At 42.0% G+C, this 12,269-nt stretch overlaps 1 protein-coding gene across 2 annotated transcripts in view; it reads left to right on the plus strand.

Annotated features, from left to right (window-relative positions):
- Window positions 1–12,269, plus strand: part of EXOSC9 (exosome component 9) — a 53,393-nt gene that overhangs the window by 37,313 nt on the left and 3,811 nt on the right. The window lies entirely within an intron of this gene.

Genomic DNA, 12,269 nt, shown 5'->3' on the forward strand with positions numbered 1-12,269 from the left:
TTCCAACTGCATCATCCCACCACCATGTTTCCGAGTGCCTCGGTGGTCCTTTTGTCCACCCACATACCTCACCAACGGCTCCCAACAGACTAGCTTTCATTGACATCCAACCACTTTCAAGCTCAACCACATCATCCTCGACCCTACTCAGCCTCTCTTTTAATGCTTCCCTTACTGTCACCTCTTTCAACCTCCACACCTTCATTCGCGGTTGGTACTTCACCCGCCGAGCTCTCCTCGCACCTTTCACCCTTACGTCGCAGACAACCAAGTGGTGCTGTGAAACAGCCTCCTCCCCCGGGATCACCTTTGTGTCCCGGAGGTGCCCCCTATCTCGCCTACGCACCATCAGGTAGTCAACGGTTGTCGTCGACCCACCTGACGTGTATGTAACAAGCTTATTATCCTCTTTCTGGAACTGAGTATTACAAATCAACAAATTAGCTCCATCAGCAAACTCCAAAATCCTTTCACCTTCTCCATTTCTCACACCATATCCGTAACCCCCATGAACTCAGTCAAAACCATCCATACTCCTTCCCACATGTCCATTTAGGTCTCCTCCTACCACAACAACTTCCTCATCTTTCACGTTTTCTATCAGCTTCTCTATCGCACACCAGAACTTGTCCTTCTCTTCATCGCTTCGACCAACCTGCGGAGCATATCCCGAGATGACGTTCACCAAGAGCTTTCCAATCATCATTTTCACCATCATCAACCTATCACTCACTCTCGTCACACTCACCACACTGTCTACAAACTCCTCAGAAAACAGGACACCAACACCATTCACGCCCTCCGGGCACCCTTGCCACACAAACTTGTATTTCTGTCCCTGCCTACCCTTCACCATTCTCACACCACTTCCCTTCCATCTCGCCTCCTGCACACAACATATGTCCACTCTTCTTCTGACCAATACTTCCACCACTTCTCCTGATCTCCCTGTCATTGTCCCTACATTCCATGTCCTAAACCTCAGAAACCGATCTCCACTTCGGGCTGTACCCTGCCCACATGTAGTTGTAATTGTCATGGTTCTCTTTTTGAGGCAATGTTTTTATGGCCGGATGCCCTTCCTGACGCCAACCCTCTTAGTCGCCTCTTACGACACGCAGGGATACGGCGTACCTATTCTTATCCAGGGTACATACTGGGATAGAACACCATGAAGGAATCATTTAGGTAGTACACACCAAAGGGAATGATTAAATGAGTGATTTAGAACACCATGAATGAATCGTTTTGGTGGTACAGTCCCCAAAATCGAATCGGTTCATCTTTACCTCATTGTACATACCTGTGCCAAGTTTGACTAAGATCTCTTTCGCCGTTCTCAAGTTATCGCGGCAACAAAAACCTATCATGGACGGACGGACGGACAGCCAGACAGACGACCTGAAAACATAAAATGCCTATAATTAGGTCAAAGTCAAAAATAATAATTATCAACCCTGCCTACTTTATATTCACATTATTCATGCGAAATGCCATTCCGAAAGTCCCAGCCGGCTTAGAGATACAGCTCGGAAATTGATGCAGCTTGGAAATTGGGAATGCAGGATGGGGAGAGGAAGGGGAACAAGAAGCTGATACTCTAGGTCTGCTCGCCTCAAGTACCGAGATGGTTGCCATGGCTACGTAATTCAGCCATTCAGCGCCGTGATCTGATCAGGTTGAGATAATGTCATGAGGAATAGATATCTGCAATATGAAAACTAAATGTTTAACGGTTTTGCAATTATGACATACAAAAAGGTACATGGACGGATGGTCGGTCAGTTGGATGGAGTTCATTTTAATGTTCCCCGGAAATTGGGGGCCTGATTTTTTTTTTTCCCGGAAGGACAGGGGACAACATTTTATAAATGGTGGTTTAGTAATCCTAGAGGACTACATAACTCTGTGATTCCATTCAAAATTGGGGGCACTAATTGTAGAAACAAACCCGACAACAGCAATAAACCTTCACTATCTTACAGCGGGAGGCTTAAGGGTGTCGTACTGGTGAAAAATTGAGAAAACTACATAGGTACCTTTGAGAGGCCTTTACACAAAAACAAAGTCAAGTTAATATCTAATTTTCAGTTTTTCTTGAAAGATATAATCTTGGCTTTAACTCAGACCAGTTTCAACGCTTCTTTGTCATATTACATGCATATAATTTGCATAAATTAGACCGTCAATAAAAAACAAGCAAAAACAAAGAACACATTTCTACTTCTATCTTCTATGTCACCTATCATTCTTTTCACACAAAACTTGGTACATGTATTATACGTGTGTTACTCTACTACCTGATGAGGATTTTGTGAAATTATGTCAAATGTTCACTAATTAGCTAATTATGCCAATTACCAGATAAAACTTGGTCGTCCTTCAATAAATCCACAATGGCTATAGTCTAGTAGGAAGACTAGGTCCCCCTGCACCCCCCGGAGATATACTTCTAATCAGTGTTTCTAGATTGGAAAAAATGTGTAGAAAATGACTAGCTATGGCCCCAAGCTGAAAAAATGTCCCACATACCATTTTTATGCAAATTACTGCTGCAAATTTTATGCAAAATTATGCAAATTTTATGCAAATTTTTGATGAGGAGTAGAGTTGAGGGGTCTTTGAGGGCTTCATCGAGGTGCTCTCGGTTGCAAGACTGGGTCATTCTGAGAAGCACAGCAGGGTCAGAGATCATGATGTTCTCCTCCTCAGTGAATCTCTCCATCAACAGCCTCTCCATTGCCTCACACACTGTTTTGAGGCAAAAGAGGGACTTTGCGTAGGCCTTTCCACTGAGAACACCTTTGAGAGATCCACTTGTTACTGGTTGTGCCTCAAAGAGAATCTCTGCATATCCAGAACCACGCATCTTGTGTCCAGTGAGCATCCCGATGTAGTTCATGGATGTGTGGAAGGGTCCAATCGTTACTACATGACTAGCAAATTCATTTGGCCAGCGCCAGATGATGGGAAGGGCTTTCATGCAGACACCCAGATCAAATGTATTCAGGACCCATCTCTGACCCACCTCAGCAGTTGCTGCCTCGGAACGCTTCAGTAGCTCACGAACAACTGCGTTGTCTGTGATCGGTCTGTGCCTGGTGCCTGCATGGCATGGCAATGGCCTGCAGCCTGTGCCTGGGCTAGGGGGTTTCACCTCTGCAACTGGTTCTCCCCCACCCAGCAAATCAACAGTCGACTACTGCACGCCTATCCACCAACCGATCACAGACAACGCAGTTGTTCGTGAGCTACTGAAGCGTTCCGAGGCAGCAACTGCTGAGGTGGGTCAGAGATGGGTCCTGAATACATTTGATCTGGGTGTCTGCATGAAAGCCCTTCCCATCATCTGGCGCTGGCCAAATGAATTTGCTAGTCATGTAGTAACGATTGGACCCTTCCACACATCCATGAACTACATCGGGATGCTCACTGGACACAAGATGCGTGGTTCTGGATATGCAGAGATTCTCTTTGAGGCACAACTAGTAACAAGTGGATCTCTCAAAGGTGTTCTCAGTGGAAAGGCCTACGCAAAGTCCCTCTTTTGCCTCAAAACAGTGTGTGAGGCAATGGAGAGGCTGTTGATGGAGAGATTCACTGAGGAGGAGAACATCATGATCTCTGACCCTGCTGTGCTTCTCAGAATGACCCAGTCTTGCAACCGAGAGCACCTCGATGAAGCCCTCAAAGACCCCTCAACTCTACTCCTCATCAAAAATTTGCATAAAATTTGCATAATTTTGCATAAAATTTGCAGCAGTAATTTGCATAAAAATGGTATGTGGGACATTTTTTCAGCTTGGGGCCATAGCTGGTCATTTTCTACACATTTTTTCCAATCTAGAAACACTGATTAGAAGTATATCTCCGGGGGGTGCAGGGGGACCTAGTCTTCCTACTAGACTACTACTCCTACAAACAAAAGCCTTCATCATTTTAAAGGAAGTGATATTCTGAATATCCTGTCCAAATTTCAGCCCAAAAGAATGATGCATTTCCCAAGTTATAACAAATTTCATGCAAAATATTATATTGAATTGAATTAATTTGAATTTTTCAATAATTAGGGGTACTTCTATGACCTCTAATAGCATGATTCTTGTTTATAAGACTATAAGGAAACTGTTCAGCTTAAAAAAAAAAAAAAAATCACCTGTTCACCAGTACTACACCCTTAATAGTAATCCCGAAGTACGGCAGTACTTCACATATCGGGATGCGACCGGAAAAATGGCCATCCCATCAAATGTGTACAAAATTTTATGCTAAAAAGCTACTATGAAGTAAAGCCAAAAGCCATATGTTTTATTCTAGAATGTTTTCAAAACTAACCAGAAAATCAGAATACAGAATCGCATTCAATCAAAATCATCCGTCCACACCTTTTTGAAATATCCTGCTATATATCGTTTTTGACCCTATCTCCCAATGGTGAAGAAGCACTTTAAAAAATTAAATAATGCTCATATCCGAATCCATATTCAGATCTTCACCAAAATCGAATCGATTAGTCCTTCTCACATGCACAACCTCTCCACTAAGTTTCGTCCAAATCAGTCCACAACGTTTTGAGATAGGGCAAAAAACGATACGTAATAATAATAATAATGCATTTATTTTATATAGCGCTTTTCAGGGAGCCCAAAGAAGCAGGCTATCTCCCAATGGTGAAGAATCACTTAAAATTTTTTTATATTAGTACCTGGATCCGGATCTTCACCAAAATCTAATCATTTTGTCCTTCTCACATACGCTACATCTCTGCCAAATTTCGTCTGAATCCGTCCACAACTTTCTGAGATATCTTGTTCACAAACCAACAAACAAGAAGACGTCATGCAGAGCATGATACTTGCAAAATACACCCCCCCTCCACCCCCAAAAAAAATAGTTGGATAAATTTGACCTCCAGATGACCTTTGACCTCAAAATCAATAGGCTTCTCAAAATGTGACAACCTCGACAACTTGGTGAAGTTTCATGACGATTGGTTTACAATTGTGACCTGTAGACGAGTGACAGAAAGTCAGACAGATGAAAAATCACTCATAGTGACATGACCCTGGTGTTGGGCTAGCGGCTAGGGTGCCGGCTTAGGATCCTAGGATCCTGGGTTCGAATCCCGGTCGATCGCTGAATTAACGCCAGGGAGGTTGACTCAGCCTGTCATCCTTCCGAGGTCGGCTAATTGAGTACCAGTTCACTGGTAATTCCCTGTTTGTCGTTAAAGGCGGCAAAAAGGGTTGGCGTCAGGAAGGGCATCCGGCCGTAAAACATTGCTTCAAAAAGGGGACCGAAAAACAACAACAACCACGGTTCCCGAAAAAGGCCAACCCCTGCTTTGCAGGGAAAAATGGCCTCTAAAGGTGGTTATTTTTATATTATATAGTGACATTTGGCAAAACAGAACAAAGTAGAATAGCACCCAGTAGAGCTTCCTTTTGACCTCAAAAATAATTAGTGGTTGAATTCAGTGACCTGATATGCAAATCGTCTTCATAGTTTGTTAATCGGATGAAAATTGACAATTTTAGAAATTTGGCCTATGTTGACCTTTTGGCCTATGGTGACCTCAAAAATTGTTGGTGGTTGGTTTCAGTAAGCTGATATGAAAATCCTATTCAAAATTCAAGTCAATCGGATGAAAATTGAGGATTTTAGAAATTCTAAATTGTTGTTGACCTTTGGCCTATGTTGACCTTTTGATCTCAAAAATAGTTGGTTGTTGAATTCAGTTAACTGATATGAAAATCCTATTCAAATTTCAAGTCAATCGGATGAAAATTGAGGATTTTAGGAATTCAAAAAAGGTGGTTGACCTTGTGACCTATGTTGACCTCAAATAGTTGTTGGTTGAATTCAGTTAACTGATATGCAAATCCCATTCAAATTCCAAGTCAATCAGATGAAAATTGAGGATTTTAGAAATTTGAAATTGTTGTTGACCTTTGGCTATGTTGACCTTTTGGCCTATGCTGATCTTAAAAATAGTTGGTGGTTGAATTCAGTCAGTTGATATGAAAATCCTATTCAAATTCAAGTGGATCGGATGAAAATTGAGGATTTTAGAAATTTGAAAAAAAGTGGTTGACCTTTGGCCTATGTTGACCTTTTGGCCTTTGTTGATCTCAAAAATCGTTGGTGGTTGAATTCAGTTCGCTGATATGAAAATCCCATTCAAATTGCAAGTCAATTGGATGACAATTGAGGATCTTACTATAATTCACCAAATGTCCGTCTGTCTGCCTGTCTGTCTGTCTGTTCGAAGGTACCGTAAAAACTGCTGAACCGATCGCAACGATATTTTGGGTGGATAATCCTGGGATCTCCAGAAGTAAAATAGGCTATTTCGTTTTCCCAATTTCAGCTTTAGTCTCCAGTATTCTCAGGTTTGGACTCCCGCATAACATTCGCATTCGCATAACGTTCATTGTGACGATGTTTTCATTGTGACGATGTTGTTTTCCCGGGTGCCGCACAAACGGCTGCACCGATCGCTGCATGGCTGCACCGATCAAACTCGGTGACCTCGGACAAAGACCTTTTATAAGGACACGGGTTGAATCCCTGCTTGAGAGAATTCTAACCCATTTCAACTGAAGGAAACACGTATCGGGAGTACATACGACATAGCGATTGTGAACACGATTATCGATCACGATTCACGATCATCACGATCATAGTGTATCGATCACTGTGGGACATTTGGTGAATTATAGTAAGATACTGTTTAGATTTTGATGATTTGCGTATGATATGATTTAACGGATGTTTATATGAATCGTTTAAAATAAAAAAGCCTTCAATTTCTGATATTTTACCTTTTCATTTGGGCCTCCCAAATGAAGCCCCGCCCATAGGGCGGGTACCGTTGCTCGTTTTAGAAATTCGAAATTGTTGTTGACCTTGTGACCTATGTTGATCTCAAAAATAATTGGTGGTTGAATTCAATTCGCTTATCTGAAAATCCTATTCAAATTTCAAGTCAATCGAATGAAAATTGAGGATTTTAGAAATTAGAAAAAAAGTGGTTGACCTTTGGCCTATGTTGTCCTTTTGACCTCAAATATATAGGATTTTGTCGGACCACAAACCCTACTATTTGGTGAAGTTTCGTGAAAATCTGTTTAAAATTGTGACCTGTAGGCAAGTATAAATGAGTTAAACACATACAAATACACATACACAAACACACACACACAAACACATTGAGTTTTGAGTCCTGGGAGGACCAGAGTGATCAACATACTTGCAATTTTTATTTATTTATTTTGCCAAGTAACAAACAAGAAGACCTCATGCGGAGCACGATACTTGCAAAATCCACCCCCCTCCCCCCCGCCCCAAAAAAGGTTGCCATTGATCCATCAAATTGTCCATTTCATCAAGATTAAAATTGACGATCTTGATCAAAGCTCGGGTTAATAGGATGAAAAGTGACGCTTTTCCGGATGAAAATTGATTATTTTAGAAGTTTGACCTTGAGTTGACCTTTGACCCTTTGGCCTCAAAAATAGTTTGTTTCCCAATTCAGTGAGGCACTGTTCAAATGCTATTACATTTTCAAGTCAATCGGTTGAAAATGGATGGTTTTTTTCAGATGAAAATTTATGATTTTGTAAGTTTGACCATGAGTTGACCTTTTGACCTCAAATTGTTTGTTTCCCCATTTAGTGACTCTATATGCAAATGCTGTTCTATGTACAAGTCAACTGGATGAAAATTGACGGTTTTTCAGATGAAAATTGATTTTGGACATTTGACCTTGAGTTGACCTTTGACCTTTTGACCTCAAAAATACTTGGTTTCCCAATTGGTGTGGTATGAAGTGTTCTTAAAAGTAGCTCCCATAGGATTTTCATGCTAAAATTGATGTTTTTGCTTTTCTGTATTGAATTGGGGTCAAACGATAGGGAAGTGATTGGGTTCAAATTTTCCTGGCCCTGTGTCCCCTTCCGGGGGGCTCTTTCCACCCCATTACCCCCCCCCCCCCCCGACTAGCTCCGCTTAAAATTAACCTACTTTTATAATAGTCGTTTTAGGAGTTTTTGATGATGCTGAATCTATTTTTGACACTTTTAAAGTGACATATACATTCATTGACCCCTTGTCATGGGCAAGGTCGTGGGGAGGTGTGGTGTTCCGTCAATGGACCCCCGCTCTGTAATAACCCTGCACTTATCTTGGGTAAATAAGAAATCGACGTGTCCGACATTATGAGTTGTTTGGGGGATTTTAAAAATGAAGATGAGTCAATAAATGACACATCCTGAGTGTTCTACACATTGTATCATCATACATGATATAGGCTGTGCGATATATGATATAGATATATGATATAGGTTGTGATAGGGTTGTGGGACCTGCCGAGCAGTACACGCGGCAGATTAACTGCTCCAAACACTTGACCTGTGGTGGCAATTCGCCATTAACCAGGACCCTCGGAATAGGACCTTCACCAAGCACCCTGAAGCAGATGATTGCTGGGTATTCATCTTCAAGCTTCATGTAGGCACCAACTCAGGTATTCATGGAAATACCCACAAATTTCCCAACCCAGTCAGCGCTGGTGAAATTGTGGAGTTCAATGAGTCCTTGGCATTTGTGACGTCCAATTACTTGCACTCGCTCTACCACATCAATTTCTCTGTATTTTGTGCCCTTACCGGTCAATAACTTAAGGCGAGTTAGAGCGCCAAGTCGATCATGAGAGACCAGGTCAAGAAGAAGCGTGAGAACGTCAGTGTCTGGTGACCAAACACACATCTCCCGCCAAGCGTTCTCGGCTACAGATGACAGGACTTGGTGAGAAATAAGCGTATCGGCCTCTCCGTGTGAATGTTCTTCAAAGTTGTAGTCCTTTATCTTGTTGCTGTACACAACAACCATCTTGATGGCCCTGTTATCGGAAAAGTTTTCAAGCAAACCCTGGGCGAACATGGTTGTCAGTCTACTTTTGGTCTTTGAGGAAGATAGAATCTCTTTGAGAGACATGGTGAGCTTTATTTGTGGGTGAATTTCAAATTCAGTGGACGTTGCTGCTCTCTTCTGGCAGGCCTTGTCTTTTAAAGACTGTTCCAGGTAATGGTCAAATACCACTCTGCCCTCATTGTAGCCAACCATCATCATCTCGATGTGCTTGATGAATGCCTGTTGAAGATCAGAAAGCTTGCGCATGGTCAGTGTTTTCTTCATGCCCTGCAGCACAGCCATTGTGTCAACAATAAGAACACTGGGTGGAGACCCCTCAGATGTTCTTTCAAGAGCAGGGACAGATTGAGGCAGTTGAGCCTTGGCTTCTTCAACCACGTGCATCAGTCTGGCTTTGTCCGTTGGACAAATATAGACCCATAAAGATAGAAAATAGAGAATAGAATCATGAATATAATATCATCATCATCGTCAAAATAGAGAGAGAGTCATCAAGAGCGCAAAGGGAACGCGGCACGACTGACATCTCATACTCTTATTGTCTCCTATAGTTTTGGTACCAGCTCAGGACAGTTTCCCTGGATGATGAGAAATCTGCCAAACAGTTCATGCTCTTCACACAGTTTGATAACCTTTTATCTCCTGCTCAAGGGTCTGATGAGTGAACAGGTGGGGCAAGGGAACTTCTGATTTCACCACGACAAAGTCTCCAGACTTCAGTGCTTCCCAAGTAACAGGATCATCCTGTTCCAGAGCATTAATTTGAGCGAGATATACTGGCATCAGGCGAGCATAGTTCAGAAGATCGTGTGCAAAGAAATACTTGACGAGTTTCCCCAGTGCTGCCAAGTAATGTTCTCAGTCTCCTGAGCAAGCGGTACTGATGAGATTTAGAAGGCTTTTACCTGTTCAAGGTACTGCATGAGAAACTGAGCAAGATCTCCTCTGTCGTCTCCTTCATGCGGCTTCAGATTTGTGGAGTACCCAGATTGGATATTTTCATAGATGTCAACCATGTCTGGACTGCGTTCATGGAGAGCGTTCCTAAGAGCGGCGCACTGACCACAGAGAGATCCTTCAGGGAATGCAGAGGAAATGGCATCAAACCTCATCATTATAATCGCCAAGCTAGTCGTAATGTGGTATTCAATGCCTCGCTTGTGCGCCTTGCCACCATTGATCCCACAAAGGGCTGCAGTGGTGTATGTTCCGCTTTCAATGGCACATGTGTCGATACCACTTCCACCAATCGTTTTGCCAAGAGCATGCAAGGCAGCAAAGGCAATGTGCAAAACCCCTGCCCGGAGAATCCAGCTGGTGTTACCCACTGTCTTCTGAATCTGGAGTGTGCGGCTATAGATCCAGGTCATGCGTAATGATGGTTCTTCTCTCTGGACCGACCACAAAAGCAGAGATGCCCTGTGTCAACATCAGAACAGTGTACAGGGTTGCATAGTCCGTACAGGTTCCAAAAGCTCCTCAAAATAAAACATTCCAAAAATTGGTTCATAATCAGTGGAGATAGACATGAGTTCAGTCCCGGATTGGGGGAGGGGTTGGGAGGGGAAGACAGTGGGGTTCCAAAATAATATCTAGGGACAGGAAAATTTGAACCCCATCGTTTTTCAACATATAGACTCCAAATCAAACTGGGAATGCAAAAAAATTTTTTTTTAGCACACAAGTTCTACGGGATTACATTTCATACCACACTAAATTCCGTGAGGCACTATACAAATGCTGTTAAATTATGAAGTCGGTCAGATGAAAATTGATGATTTTGGAAGTTTGACCATGAGTTGACCTTTGACCTTTTGACCTCAAAAATAGTTTGTTTTCCAATTTAGTGACTCAATATACAAATGCTGTTCAATTTTCAAGTCAATCGGATGAAAAATGGCGATTTTAGAAATTTGGCCTCCAGATGACCTTTGGCCTCAATCAAAAGGCTTCTCAACTGTGACTACCTCTGAAACTTGGTGAAGTTTAATGACGATCGGGTTAGAATTGTCACCTGTAGGCGAGTGACAGACTGACAAACAAGCAAACAGACCGAATAACAAACGCAACCGACCAATATACTTGAAAAATCTTCGATTTTGCAAGTAACAAACAAACAAACAGCCAGACAGATAGGGGTGAAAAAATAACCTCCATCCACCTTTGGTGGCGGAGGTAACAAGAATGCAAAACACATCAGAATACATCACGAGTGTGCAAAATCATGGAATTGTTCATGCTCAGAATTGTTGATAAATATCATCCAGCCTATCTTAATAATGGCTGAAGCAATTATAATTATTCCAACGTAAGGAAATGACATTTTCTCTTGTGTATTGCACCATACCATTGTTTTTAATCAAATTTTAAAAACAATGCAACCAAAATACACCAGAGCCTTTTGAATGCCATTCACGAATGGGAGTTGTTGTCCTGTATCAAAAATAAGACAACCTTCACTTTGTTGACAAAGGATCTTTATTAATTACGTGCGTACGGAGAGAAATGTTTGACACTAGGCAAGCAGATCTCTGAATTCAACTCAAAACTGCATCCAATATACATACAAATTGTTTTACTACAAAAGGGAGGCAGAAGGCAAGCTGAGCATGAGATGAGAACAAAAGCTGATGTAACGGACCCTTGGCTCCACATTTTTGCACAAGGTCAAACCACATGAAACATGTTTTTGCCAGCTCATTACAGAGAAGCAGTTCTGTCCAGCAACTGTGAAATGGCTCTCAGCCGACCCTGCCCAGTGCCCAAGTAAGCATATTTCCCTCGGCCTAGTTTGACTAGGTCACATGATGCATTTACCTAACATGCTTCTGGCCATGGCTGTCTTTGATTGTTCCAGAGATGACAATTATCCATTTTTACCCTGACACACACACACACGCACGCACAGAATGAGAAACTCTTCCGTAAAACTCAATCTCCCATAAAGCCTCTGACTAAATACACTCTTGCCTTTACTGCCCTCGGTACATACTTGTTTGGTGGGACACCTTCTCACCCTTTCTATTTATTCCAAGATAATTTTGTCCTCGTCCTTTCAGCCATTTCTGCTCCCCCAATGACATCTCTGAAATAAGAAAAAAATTTGACTCTTTCAATTTCCACTCTGAATCCCATATCTTCCTCCATTATAGGGAGATCAACCATCACTAACCTTGCTGGAAACTCTCAACGAATGGTGATAGAAGTTTTAACGTAAAAATAATTCAAGGACATATTTTCAAGTTTATTAAACAATTTCCCAATGAGAAAGGTAAAATCTCTTCTTTCTTAACTCGGCACAAACAACCGGTCGTTCTCGGTTCGGTCGTTTATGT

This window comes from Myxine glutinosa, chromosome 4 (genome assembly GCF_964187855.1).
Source record: "Myxine glutinosa chromosome 4, kmMyxGlut1.1, whole genome shotgun sequence".
NCBI classification, from domain to species: domain Eukaryota; kingdom Metazoa; phylum Chordata; class Myxini; order Myxiniformes; family Myxinidae; genus Myxine; species Myxine glutinosa.